The sequence below is a fragment of the Mobula hypostoma genome, chromosome 20 (genome assembly GCF_963921235.1).
Source record: "Mobula hypostoma chromosome 20, sMobHyp1.1, whole genome shotgun sequence".
In the NCBI taxonomy this organism is placed as follows: Eukaryota; Metazoa; Chordata; class Chondrichthyes; order Myliobatiformes; family Myliobatidae; genus Mobula; species Mobula hypostoma.
In genome coordinates this window covers 16,009,496-16,023,832 of record NC_086116.1, presented here as the reverse complement: position 1 = coordinate 16,023,832, position 14,337 = coordinate 16,009,496, and the positions used below count along the sequence as shown (strand labels likewise).

Genomic DNA, 14,337 nt, shown 5'->3' with positions numbered 1-14,337 from the left:
TGCCTTCGTCTAGCAAAGTGTGTTCAGTAGCAGCTACATGTTTAGTATCTTTTCTTTTTCCCCAGGGTTGCAATCTCTAATGCTAGAGAAAGTGAGAGGGGGAAGTTCAAAGGAGATGTCCAGGGGAAGTGTTTTTTCCCCCCCCCCCACAAAGAGCAGTATATGTCTGGTATGTGCTACCAGGCTTGGCAGTAAAGGGAAATATCAGAGAGACCTGTAGATAGGCTGATGGGTGTGCTGAGAGAATGGAGGGATATGGACCTTGCCTAGGCTGAAGGGATTAGTTTAGTTTGGTGTTTAATTAGTTCAGCATGACATTACAGGCCAAGGGGCCTGTCCCCGTGCTTTTTGTACTATGCTGTATGGCAGGGGTTCCCAAGCTGGCATCCATGGACGCGCCAGTTAAGGATAGGGGTCCATGGCATAAAAAAGGTTGGGAACCCCTGGTCTATGGTAAGCATGGTGAAAAGCCTAGGAGCACATGCATATCAACCAGTAAGCAAGCCTACAGCACACCAGGACCAGTGTCATTCTTGATAACAACAGAATTAAACATCTGAATATATGTAAGAAAATTTGATGCTACTGATTCAACCTGTAAAATCTTAACTTCAATCGCCCTTCATTTTCTTTCTAACAGGGTGATTAAATTCAGCTGAAACTGGAATTTTTTTTATCACGTAGCCTGGAGGTTATTCCAATGCAGTTACCAGATATCAAATAATGATTTTTTTACATCAGTTGACAAACATCTCCACCCAATCCACTATTAATGTCTTTTCTTGAAACACAATTTAATGCCCCACTGCAGAATAGCTGTTTAAAAATTGAACTGTCTTGTAAAATGTCAACTGCTAAATATTTTGCCATTACCTGACTGTAGCTGGTTACTCTGCATAATAATAGTTTTGCATTCATATGGAGTACTCTTTACTCTTTCAGTATTTCTGTAAGCAAGTAGCTGAGTTTGATGCATTGAAATAGTATGTGATACAATGTAGATGGTGAATAAGCCTCTTTCATATTGTTGAAGCAGAGGAAGTTTCAATGCCCTTTGGAAAACATCTTGGGAAGAGCTATTTTGAAAGTCAGGTACATACAACAGTGTTATATGTATGAATATAGTAATTATCTCCTTTTACATGGCTGCCCATAACCTGGAGATACCTGGCTTATTTTAATGTAAAATATCAAAAATATTTCTTACCATTCTACACGATGACAGTTGGCCAATATGTAGCTGATCTAGGATAAGGAACATCTTGCCTGGAGATTTCTTGAACTCTTCACTTCCTGTAACAGTTTCCAAATAAAAATATGTTTTCAGGAAAAGCGTAGAGCGGAGCGGTCAGAGCAACAACGGATCCGAGCAGAGAAGGAGAAGGAACGGCTGAACCGAGCAGCAGTAAGTTATCTGAATGGCCAGATGGGTCACGGGTTCAATCCCTAGTTTATTAACAGACCTTCTAAACACAAAGGTGAAAAACAAAGGAAGATAAACATGCACTCCAGTGCTGATTGTGAAACCCCCTTTCACTGAACTGGGAAAGACTAGGATCAAACTAACATTTTTGGCCATCAAAGATAAGTAAGCTTGTATTTATTTCTGTTATTATTTATTAAGATACAGTGTAGAATTGACCCTTGGAGCTGCGCCATCCAGCAACCCCTGATTTATCCCTAGCCTAATCACGGGGCAATTTATAATGAACAATTCACCTATCAACCGGTACATCTTTGGACTGTAGGAGGAAACTGGAACATGGAGAGGCAACTCACGCTGTCACAGGGAGAACGTACAATCTCCTTACAGGCAGTGGCGCGTGAGGAGTTTATATCTTCTCCCCATGACCGCGTGTGTTTCCTCCGGGGTACTTGGTTTTCCTCCCACAGTCCAAAGACGTACTGGTTGACCAGATTCTAATGTCCACCAAGGGAGAAAGATCAATGAATCATGAAGTTGTACAACAGAAACGGAGCTATTTTTCCTATTGTCCTTGGATAATCTCTCCACCGATGTGTAAAAGAAATGTTTACTTTCAAAGGCGCACAATAACACTTAAATCTAATCTTGAGGGAATTATTATAATAGATCATAATGAACATTGTTAAAAATGAAGTTCTGCTCATTCATCTGTATTAAAACCACATATCTAAACTTAAGTTTTTGGACATTTAGTTCTTTGGCCCTATAGAGCAAGTTTTTTGATTTCTACAAATGTTAAAGTACTTTCTTTATTAGATTCTAATCCATTCTCTGTAGGAGGAGAGGGCGAGGAAAGAGGAAGAGGAACTTCGAAAGAAGGCAGAAGAAGACTTCAAGAAGAAGAAGGTTCTGTCCAATATGTCGCTGCATTATGGAAGCTACATGCAGAAGGTACAGGTGTTGTGTCTTAGTCCTTGAAAGTACTTGCCATATCATATGCCTAAATAAAAGGGGTAAAATTGCTAGTTCGTTTCTATGCATGGAGATGGATTTATGATTAAAAAAAACATATTGGTTTCGATAAAAGGAAATGAATTTGCAGTCACTGCTGAAATGGGCAAACATTGATTGATATCAAATTGCTGTTTAATAGTCTGAGGCCCGTAAAGGTGGCAGGAAGCAAACTGAGAGGGAAAAGAAAAAGAAGATTTTGGCAGACAGACGCAAACCTCTCAGTATTGAGAACCTTGGCGAAGATAAACTCAAGTAAGAGCTTTCAAGTAACATCTGCACTGTTCACAAAAATAGTTACTCCAATGAGGTCTTATAGCTTGGTGCATGTGCTAACGGGATCCACTAAGCTGTGCCAGATAATGGTTACAGAATGCTAACTGATCTGTTTAATTTGCTTGCCTAACTGTTCCTTGTGTTTAAACTGACAGCTCAGTATAGTTGATCATCTATTCGGGGTAGGGGCTTTGAAAATGAAAAGTCAAATGTCTATCGTACTGTTGCTCAGTAAGGAGCTGGGTTCATGGCAACATTCCTAAGCTATGGGGTAAAATATTTCTAACAACCGTTTCTTGAATTGGAATGTCCATCCAGCTGTCTCTAAAAGAATAAACAGTAAATGTGACCCATCTGCAATCTGTGCATTTAGGGATAAGGCAAATGAGCTTGTGGATTGGTTGCTGCAACTTGAGGGAGAGAAGTTTGATCTGTATGAAAAACTGAAGAGACAGAAATACGAAGTATGTACTTTTGTTATTATTTTTATTTCATACAGTCTCCGCTAAATAAAATTAGAATTATTGCATTAGCATTGTCAGCTCTGTAATGGAAAATTTCCTCTGATCATATCTATTGGTAAATGATTTGTTCTTTTGAGAATTCATGAAAAACAAATTGCTCTATTGTAATAAATGTTGCTTTTACACATCTAGGATCATTTATTCAGCACATCGTCTCAGGACCATTACCCACTGAATCACAATAGTTACATTGCACAGGACCTGTTAGAGTTTCCATTAGGCAGATGTCTAAGGATGAATCCAAAATGAGCTATGCACTCCGTTAGTAATCAATGCACTCAAAAATTAATTAACGCGGCACCGGCTTGTGCATTTCAAAACTCAGCATAGCTCATGGGGAAAATCATGATTGTGACCATTTCCAGTTCAAATCAACCTATCAGCAAACTTGTAGCCATGACCTCTTGCGGCCCTAATGCAATTTCCATTTCTGGGTTAAGTGAGACAAGGTTCTTCCACGTGATCTAAGAGGCCATATACCCAACCTCCCTTCTGCCCCACCCCATACTGAACCATCCACATCCAATGCCTCTGATACCTTACCCATATCTTCTCATTCTCAGACCTATAGCTTGAATGACCTCATTTCAGTACCTCTTCCCCACTCACATGCACTCTGCTGGGCACATCTCACCACTTCACCATCTGTAGATGCTAGAAATCTGGAGCAACCCACACAAAATACTGGAGGAACTCAGCAGGCCAGACAGCATCAGCATCGGTAGAGGGAAATGATTATTCAGTGCTTTAAGCTAAGACCCATGAAGGATTTCGACCCAAAATGTTGACTGTTCATTTCCCTCTATAAACACTGCATGGCCTGCTGAGTTCCTCACTGCACTGATAACTGTTCCCATTAAGCCATTTCAACACATTCTACCACAGATACTTACATTCATCTACACCTTCCTCACTTTCCCTCCTACTGAAAACCTATTTGCATCTCTCTCTTTCCCAGTTCTGATGAAGGGTTGCAGACATAAAGTATTGACTACTTCTCCTTCCACAATCTTTGCCTGACTTCACTAAGCTTCTCCAACATAGTCTGTTTTTGTTTCAGATTATCAACATCTGCAGGTTTTTAAGTTGTCATTAGCATTAGTGACTCTAGTGGTGACTCTGCTGTTTATGGCCCTGATGATATAATTTTTGTTTTGTTGATTATATTTTAAGTCTTGTGTTTTCTTTCCTTCCTGGTATATGTTAGATTATTACAGCAAAGTGTATCCATTTGTTATTTATTTATTTATTTACTGATTCTGCGCAGAGCCACCCAACAACCCCACAATCCCAAAAAACCCTAACCTAATCACGGGACAATTTACAATGACTGATTAACCTGCATCATTGGACTGTGGGAGGAAACCGGAGCACCTGGGGAAAATCTTCACATTCCACAGGGAGGACATACAGAGACTCCTTACAGAATAGTGCTGGAATCGAACTTCAAACTCGGAAAAACTCCGAGCTACAATCGCGTCACGCTAACTGCTATGCTCCCGTGGCACCCAAAGCCAAATGTCAACAGCTTTGCTAGGCACAAAAGTTCTTGAGATTAATTGAAGAACTATGATTAAGCAGCGTGGGAGGTCTCCATTTGCCCAATTATTCCTTTTAAATGTGGAAAAAGTTACTAGTTAGGAACACACAGTTGTGCTTTTTAAGTAACCAATCAAAATTTTCAAATATATATATATCATTTTTTAAAAGTTATTTTGGAATCTTTTATGTTGTTTTCAGACATCACATTTCCAATCATAACAGTTCTCAATTTAATTATATTTTTTCTCCTTTTCTCTGGCCTGATAAAGTACCTTAACCCAAAAGATAAAAAGTTCCTTTCCCCCACAGATGCTGTTCAACCTGCCGAGTTCTTCCAGCAGTTTATTTGCTCTCTGGTTACCTTGGTAGTGATGTTAAATCAAAGCCTTCCAGTGACCAACTTCCCAACAACTTTTAATTTATTCATTGAGATACAGTGTGGAATAGGCCATTCCAGAGGAAATCCACATGGTCACAGGGAGAACATACAAACACTAAACTTCTTCTGACTGATTCTATTGAAACAAGAAAATTTTGAGCTCTATTTTTTTTCAATCCTTAATCTTCTCTGAAGAAAAATACTAATTTTCTAGGCCGTCTAACATCAAGTCCTTCATATCTGCAACAATTATTATAAATTCCTGCATGGCCTGATCTCTTTCAGTGCCTAGAATTGAGCACTGACCTCCTCACCAGTGGTTTGTAGGTTTCTTTCAGAACTCCCTTGCCTTAGGATTTTTGAGGCTTTGTGTACAAAGCCATATCTCAATCGTGCTATCTTGTTAGATTTTTAAACCAGATGCCACCTGCAAAGATTTATGCAGGAGCTGGACATTGTAATTTGTCATTAGAAATAACTGTACTCTATTCTGCGGTGGCAGGGTGAAGATACACCTCTACCAAAGGAGGTGTAAGATGGTAGGATGCTCCTTCCATCCACTAGCCTACAGGTCACTCTTAGGCAAGGTGTAACACCTGCTTAGCCATCCAGCCCTTTTCAGATCAGGGTACGTGAAGCTATGGGAGCAAGTGACAGATGGTGATATGAGCAGCTAGTGCATATCACAGGTCCTGGTTATGCAACCACTGATGCCAGGCAGACAATCTCTGAAGAATATTCTTAATGGCTGAGGTCACCCATCTTGTCAAGACACTGCCAAGAAGAAGGCAGTTGCAAGCCACTTCTGTGGGAAACTTTGCCAAGAACAATCATGGTCACGTAGACCATGACCACCTATGTCATGTGACATGGCACAAGATGATGATGATGATGACTCTTAATGCATGGCATAAATCATGAGCTGTTCAAAATTGTTAGACTTTAGCGGATTGATATTGGGGGAGTTGTTTACTTTATGTAAGCACTGAGCATCTGGTCACAATTATAATCAATTAGCCATTTGTCTGGTAATTATATCTCATTATTCTTTGTTTGGAACAAAGTTTTCTGTGAGAAACAATCTGTTGGAGGAACTCAGTGCGTTAGAGTCATAGAGCACAGAAACACACCCTTTGACCTATGTAGTCTGTGCTGACCTATTATTCTATCTAGTCCCATCAGCCTGCACCTGGACAATAGACCTGCATGCCTTTCCCAATCATGTGCCTTCCAAACTTCTCTTTAAATGTTGAAATTATACCTGTAGCCAGCACTTCTGCTGGTAGCTCGTTTCACCCTTCCACCACCCTCTGAATCAAGTTCCCCCTCATGTTCCCCTTAAGCATTTCACCTTTCACCCTTAACCCATGACCTCTACTTCTCGTTTCACCCAACCTCAGTAGAAAAAGTCTGCTTGCTTTTTCCCTACCTATACCCCTTATAATTTTGTACACTGCTATCAAATCTCTGCTCATTCTCCTAAACTCCAGGGAATAAAGTCCAAACCTATTCAAACTTGCTCTATTTCTCAGGTCCTCAAGTCCCTGCAACATCCTTGTAAATTTTCTCTGTACTCATTTAATCTTATTGATATCTTTCCTGTAGGCAGGTGACCAAAACTGTGCACAATACTCCAAACTAGGCCTTACTAGCATCTAGTAGAACTGTAACATAACATCCCGACTCCTGTACTCAATACTTAGAGCAATGTGCAAAAAGCTCTCTTGACAATCCTATTTACCTGTGCTGCCAGACTCAATGAATTATGAAACTGTATTCCCAGATCCTTCCCAGTGCCCTACCATTCACTACGTAAGTCCCAACCTGGTTTAGAACATAGAACATAGAATAGTACAGCACATTACAGGCCCTTCGGCCCTCAAACCCTGCCTCCCATATTATTGGAAGGCACTCTAAGGGACCAAATACTTAAATATTTAGATAAACAGCATTTAACTGGGGATAGTTAATGGGGCATTGTGCATGGTAGGTCATGTCTAAACAATCTTAAGAGTCAATAATCTTAAGAGTTTTTTAAGGAGGTTTCCAGGAATGTTGATGAAGGAAAGGCAGTAAGTGTTGCCTACATGGACTTTAGCAAGGCCTTTAACATGTTCCCGCATGGGTAATCGGTCAAGAAGGTTGTTGCTGGGCATTTAGGGTGAGGTAGTACAATGGATTAGACATTGGCTTTATGGAAGAAATTGTAGTAGATGGTGGCCTCTCTCACTAGAGGTTTTCCTCCCAAATTTCAACACTTCACACTTGTCTGTATTAAATTGCATTTGTCATTGCAAGCTGTGATAGCCTTCTTCACTGCCTACTGTGCCCCCGATCTCAGTGTGATCCTCAAATTTGTTGACCAGTTTACCACATTATCATCCACATCAGACGTAACGGACAACCTTTCCTGGTCTCTCAAGATAGTGCAGCGATGTCTCCGCTTCTTGAGGACATTAGAGACTTCCTGCCATCTATGGGGGACAGTGTTCATATCATAGAGTTTACAAAGATCTGTTTCAAATCCTGTAGATAGCTTACTAAGTTTTTATTGAAAAAGATCAGAAAAATGACCCTGTGGCTAAATACTGTCACAAGAAATTGATAAACATCAGATACAAAGTAGCTTTACAGGTTTTAAGGGATGTCTTTGATGAACTGGCTGCACTGTGCAAGATTCTGCAAAAGAGGGGCCTGACACCGATTGATTCACTTCATTTTGCGCGAGGCAAAATTAACAAGATAAGAAAGCAGTATCTGGGAGACAATGTTTCATGGAGTGACAAAGTTAAAGTTTTACTAAGCCAACAACGTGAAGAAAACGTCACAGTAGATACAAGTTCGCTGTTGACTTTTATAAATAGTCTGTGTTCATTTAGAAGAAAGGTTTCCTGAAGATGAGGTACAAGAATGGTCAGCTTTGATTTCTCCGCAATTGCAGATTGTGACTTCACTGTAATAGACAGTTTAATGATTTCAAATTTTCCGCGCAAGAAAAAATTAAATCCAAACTGATTTCAAACTTTGCTCAAATGGTGGCATTTGTACTTCAAAATGAACAGTTTTGCAACCTTGCATAGTTAATGGACATTGGGAGAACCTTTCTTGCGTCTAGTGCGTACTGTGAGCGAGGTTTTAGCCTAATGAATCAACTCAAAAACAAGCTGAGAAACTGGTTAGGTGAATATCATTTGGATACGTTAATGAGAATCAAAAGCTGTCAATTGTATGGAAGTTCTATTAGTCTAGATGGAGTTTACAAAGAATGGGTAAATGCCAAAGACAGGAGAGAGAAAAAATAACTGAGTGACTTAAATATGTATGTTATTTTGTTATTCTGTGCAGTTTTATGTCAAATATTTTATAAACCTACATAAACTGTGCCATGTGTGCATTCAGTGCACACATGCTTTTGTCACAGGAAAAACATTTGCACAACATAAGATTTTTGTGCACACTGACTACAAAAAAATAGAGGGAACATTGTTAGAGAGGGTGAGGCACCCTTTCCCCCCATTCTAATCAATTTTCACGGGAGTGCCATTGAAAGCGTTCTGACCAGCTGCATCACTGTCTGGTATGGGAACTGCAAGGTATCTGACGGCCAGGCTCTGCAAAGGATTGTGAGGACTGCTTAGAGATCATCAGGGTCTCTCTTGTGTCTGCCTGAAATATTTATCAGGAACACTACATACGCAGGGCTCTTAGCATTGTCAAGGATCCCTCATATACATCCAACACTCTGTTTGACCCATAGCATTAGGACAAGGACTGTTTGGATGGGAAACAGCTTCTTCTCCCACACTGTGAGACCACTGAACTCCCTGCCACCACCCAGCTCTCATCACAAAAGAAGCACCAGTAGTTTTTGGCTTGTCAGTACTTTACTACTATTTACTTTTTGACTTGTGTTGTACATGCACCTTATTATTTGTTACTTTATTTGTGGTTATACTGTTTTATGTGTAAGTTATATGTACTGTGTTGTGCACCTTGGTCCAGAGGAGCATTGTTTCATTTGGCAGTATACATGCATATGATTGAATGGCAATAAATTTTAACTTGAACTTGAATCATTGATATACCTGTGGGTGACAAATAACAATGGACTCAGCACTAATTCCTGTGCCACATCACTAGTCACAGGCCTCTAGTGAGAGAGGCAGCCATCTTTCTTCCACAAAGCCAATGTCTAATCCGTTGTACTACCTCACCCTGAATGCCCAGCAACAACCTTCTTGACCAATGGCCCATGCGGGACCATGTCAAAGGCCTTGCTAAAGTCTTACTGCCTTTCTTTCATCAACATTCCTGGAAACCTCCTCAAAAAACTCTTAAGTTTGCTTAGACATGACCTACCATGCACGAAGCCCCATTAACTATCCCCAGTTAAGTGCCATCTATCTAAATATTTAAGTATTTGGTCCCTTAGAGTGCCTTTCAATTATTTACCCACTGCTCATAAGGTTCGCTGGCCTATCATTTCCCAGCTCATTCTTAGAGCCTTTCTGAAACAAGGGAACAATATTACCTATCCTACAACCCTCAGGCCCCTCACCCATGGCTAAGAATGTTTTAAATATCTCTGCTAGGCCCCCTGCAATTTCTGCACTTGCCTCCCACGAGGTCCGAGGGAACATCTTATCATGCCCTGGGGATGTATCTGCCTTAATTTGTCTCGCGACAGCAACCACCTCCTCCTCTGTAATCTATATACAGTCTATCTGTTCACTGCTGTTTTGCCTCACTTATATAGACGCTGTGTCCGTCTCCCAGGTAAATACAGATGCAAAAGAAATCCATTTAACATCTCCCTCAGCTCTCTCAGCTCCATGCATAGATGATCTTCAAGAGGACCAATTTTGTCCTTTGCTATCCTTTTGTTCAGCTGCATCAGTGGGAGGAATTTGTCGACATTTTGGTTTGAAAACCTGCACTGGGGCTTCTGGCTGTGAGAAGATTGGCCATTATTATTTCCACCCAACTGCAGTGACTTTGCTTGTAAAGCAATTTTTTTTTTAAGCTCCAAATTGCATTACGATGACCGAGGATAATGATAGGACAAGTTCCTCCAGCCATTTTTTGTGTGTATTGCTCTGGATATCCATCTTCTGCAGGAATTCAAGTTCCTTTTCAGATATTGACAGAGTTACTGTGTTTTATTCACTCTGGTGGTTAACTGTGTCTATAAAGATCTCAATTCTCTAACAGTTGAATGAAATAATTGAAGATGACTGAACTGTGATTTTTTTTCATTTTTAAGAAAATGCATTAAATTTTAGGCGTATTTATTGATTAAGTCAGAAATAATGCATCACTATACATAGATTCTTTGTTTTCTAGTACCTCCCCACAGTTTGAATTGCCAGATCAGAATGTTAGAGACGGCACACAATCTCACTGCATCTTTTTGCTTCCAGATTAACCTGCTGCAGATCAGAGTTCATGAGCAAATGGGGAAATTGTAAGTAAAAACTAATTTCTGTTTGCTTTGGGAATTTTAGTCCAGTGACACTCTGTTTTATACTCAAGAAACAGTATGTAGTGTATTTAATTCTCCCTCCTGGCACTTATCCTTGCAAGCAGAACAAGAGCTACACCTGCCCCTACACCTCCTCCCCCACTACCATTTAGGGCCCCAAATAGTTCTTCCAGGTGAGGTGGCACTTCACTTGTGAGTCTGTTGGGGTCATATTCTGTGTTCAGTGCTCCCGGTGTGGTCTGCTGTATATTGGTGAGACCCGACGTAGATTGGGAGACGACTTCGCTGAGCACCTATGCTCCATCCACCAGAAAAAGTGGGATCTCCCAGTGGCCACCCATTCCCATTCCAGTATGTCTATCCATGGCCTCCTCCACTGTTGTGATGAGGCCACACTCAGGTTGGAGGACAACGCCTTGTATTCCATCTGGCTAGCCTCCAATTTGATTATATGAACATCGATTTCTCAAACTTCTGGTGATGCCCCCCTCCCTTCATCCTTCCTCATCCCCTTTTCCCTTTGCCCTCGCTCACCTTATATCCTTACCTGCCCATCACCTCCCTCCGGTGCCCCTTCCCCCTTTCTTCCATGGCCTTCTGTCCTCTCCTATTGGACTCCCCCTTTCACCACTCCTGTATCTCTTTCACCAATCAACTTACCAACTCCTTACTTCATCCCTCCTCCTCCCAGTTTCACCTACTACCTTGTGTTTCTCTCTCCCATTTCCCACCCCCCCCTCACTTTTTTCTCCGGTCCTGCTGAAGGGTCTTGGCCCGAAATGTTGACTGTTCGCTTTTCCACAGATGCTGCCTGACCTGCTGAGTTCCTCCAGCATTTTGTGTGTGTTGTAGTGTATTTAATATTTCAGTAATATTGTAAAGATGTCATTTGATTAAGCATTCTTCGTTTGTTTACGTAATTCATTATGGGTTATATGTAAGAAGTACGTGAATGGCCTTCGTCATTACACCGCCATGTCCTGTGAGTGCCTAGTAAAGAAAAACTAGTTAGACAAGTATCCCAGCTCTGCGTCTTTTTCTTTCTATTAGTTTCTGGTGTTACAAAACATAACACCTGATTCCTCTCAGTAATAAACTCTACTACATCTGTACAGACCTTTTTTAATTACATATAAAATAGAAATGGGAGCCATGCTGTTATCTAGTCATGAAATTAATTGCTTGTGCATATTGTTACTAAGTGAAGTTCTAAGAATGTTGTTTATAGACCAATTAATTTTCAAATCATGGTGCAGACCTTCAAAACTGGTAAGAGTTCATTCTCTATTAAAGTGTCTGTTCATGACAGTGTAGATCTTTCATTGTTTACTTTCATATAGAAATGAGAATAAAATCTGTTTGCAAAGAACACATAGTGCTGATGCTAAAGTATTCAAAATGAACTTCAACAGTACCATGACAAATGTTTGCAACAGTGAGCACTTTGATGGAGACAAATGAGACTTTAGATTTTGATGCTTGAATTTAGATCCCATCCACCTTTCCTCACCCTTTCTGAGACTTCCAGCATCATTCCCGATCAGAACCTGCTTGGATCTTAGATTTTCTGGAAGCTCAATTGTTTAGTCAGAATTACTCATATCAGATCATATGAAAACTTTTTCTTAAAGTTGGAATCACATCAGGATGGTAAAAGAATTTTATATATGCTTTTATATAGCCTGGTATTTTGAATAAACTCTGAATAATGTGCATGTTGCTTGCAGAAATTTCAACCAGCACACAATTATAGTCTCACTTGGCAGCAATCAGAACAATAATTCTCCTTTAGCTATCTTAAATTGCCTAGAAGTAATAGTAATCATCACAACTATCAGTAACATTTTTATATTTATGCATCTAATTTCCAGTTATTTTAAATCTTTCTCCTTGTGTGTCATTTTACTGTGCAAGTGAAAATAAAATGCACTTAACGATTATGTTGGAGCAAGAATAAGTAATTCAAGTTTCTGCTAAGGCATTTTGCCTACCAGCAATCACCAGTCACCTGCCTCCTGTTGTTCCCCATCAGGGGAGGATCACACTGTATAATAAGCTCATCATAAGGGGGTAGTTTGTTGCTGTTTTAATGTGGGCCTCAGGTCTTCAAATTGTTTCCATAAATTTCCTAAAGGTCTGTTAAAGTATTGTTCCAGGAAATGGTAACAAAGCATTTGGTCCACAAAACATTGCTTAATATAATAGTTGATGTTTGTATCAGAAGGAAAAGGAAGCTGTGTCTATAATTGTTAACCAGTTTCTGTAATTGTTAACTTAATGTTTCCAACTTTTTGTCTCCAAACCCCAGCAGTTCAAAATCGGCCCGAGGCAAGGGCAAAGTTGGTGGCCGCTGGAAGTAATAGGTGACTGAAATGCAACAGAAGGTTGCATCTTCTGATGCACCAAATTAATTCGGCAGGATTTCCAATAAAACAATAAATTACTTTTCTATGTTGACAATTAAATGGTCTTCGTTCATTTTTTTAAAACACTATCTCATAATTCAGTGTTTGTGATGATTTAAAATTTAATTTTCACATCAAAAGCTATTGCTTTAAATATGCACTTTGGATATCTGGAGTAATGCTCGAAACCTTGCCTAAAGTATAAATATTTCAAGCAGATTTTTTTCTGAGTATCTAGCATGCATATTTAAATCAATATTTTTGCTGATTTCTATGAAAATTTTAAATTCATAAAAATGTCATGATTAAAATTACATAGATGCTGCAATTATGCAAAGCCATGGTGAGAGCACAGTTGGAGTGCTGTGTGTAGTAACCTAGATAGGGATATACTTGCCATAGAAAGAATAAAATGAATGTTCAGCAGACTGACTCCTGTGATGGCTGGACTGTCAGGTGAGGATTCAGTATTTTTTTTATTCATTAAAGTTTAGAAGAATGAGAAGGAATCTATTTAGAGGTGGCAAGGTAGCATGGCGCTTAACATTATCACTTTACAGTGCCAGCCAGTGATTACTGATCAGGGTTCAATTCATACCACTGTCTGCAAGGAGTTTGTACCTTCTCCCCGTGACCACCTGAGTTTCCTTCAGATGATCCGGCTTCCTCCCACATTGCAAAGATGTACGGTTAGGGTTGAAGAGTTGTGGGCGCGCTGTGTTGGCGCTGGAGGCAAGATGACACTTACAGGCTGCCCAGCAGAATCCTTTTTTTTTTGGCGCGTGCGTGATGATGTCTTTTATCAAGCCTTTACGAGGCCGCGGAGCGAGAAAGAGACTGTGTGGCGCGCCACTCCCCACACAGACATTTTTGCAGTATTTTTCCCTTTTTATTTTACGAGGGCAAGTTGCCATCTCAACACTCAACCCGGCTCGGATGGAAAGCGTACTCGGGAGCAGCCTCGACTGGATTCGAACCCGGAAACCTCCGTCCCAGGGTTCGGCGCTGATGTCATTGCGTCACCAGCCGGCCCCCAGCACAATCCTTGCTGATTTGATTTGATACAAACATCGCATTTCACTGTATGTTTCATGTGACAAGTAAAGCTTATCGTTATCTTTAAAAATGGAAAATTACAGATTTCTGGTAGGACTAGTCAGACTGGATACGAGGAGGATATTTCCTCTAACTGAGGAAACGCAGTCCCAGGTTACAAGGCTAGAGATTTAGGACTAAGGTAAGGGAAACTTCTTCACTCATAGGGTGAAGAACCAATGGAATTTACTCTAAGA

General features: G+C 40.3%; 1 pseudogene; it reads left to right on the top strand.

Annotated features, from left to right (window-relative positions):
• LOC134359344 (troponin T, fast skeletal muscle-like) overlaps positions 1–13,105 on the top strand; it is a 50,537-nt pseudogene extending 37,432 nt beyond the window's left edge.
• The last annotated feature ends 1,232 nt before the right edge of the window (positions 13,106–14,337 follow it).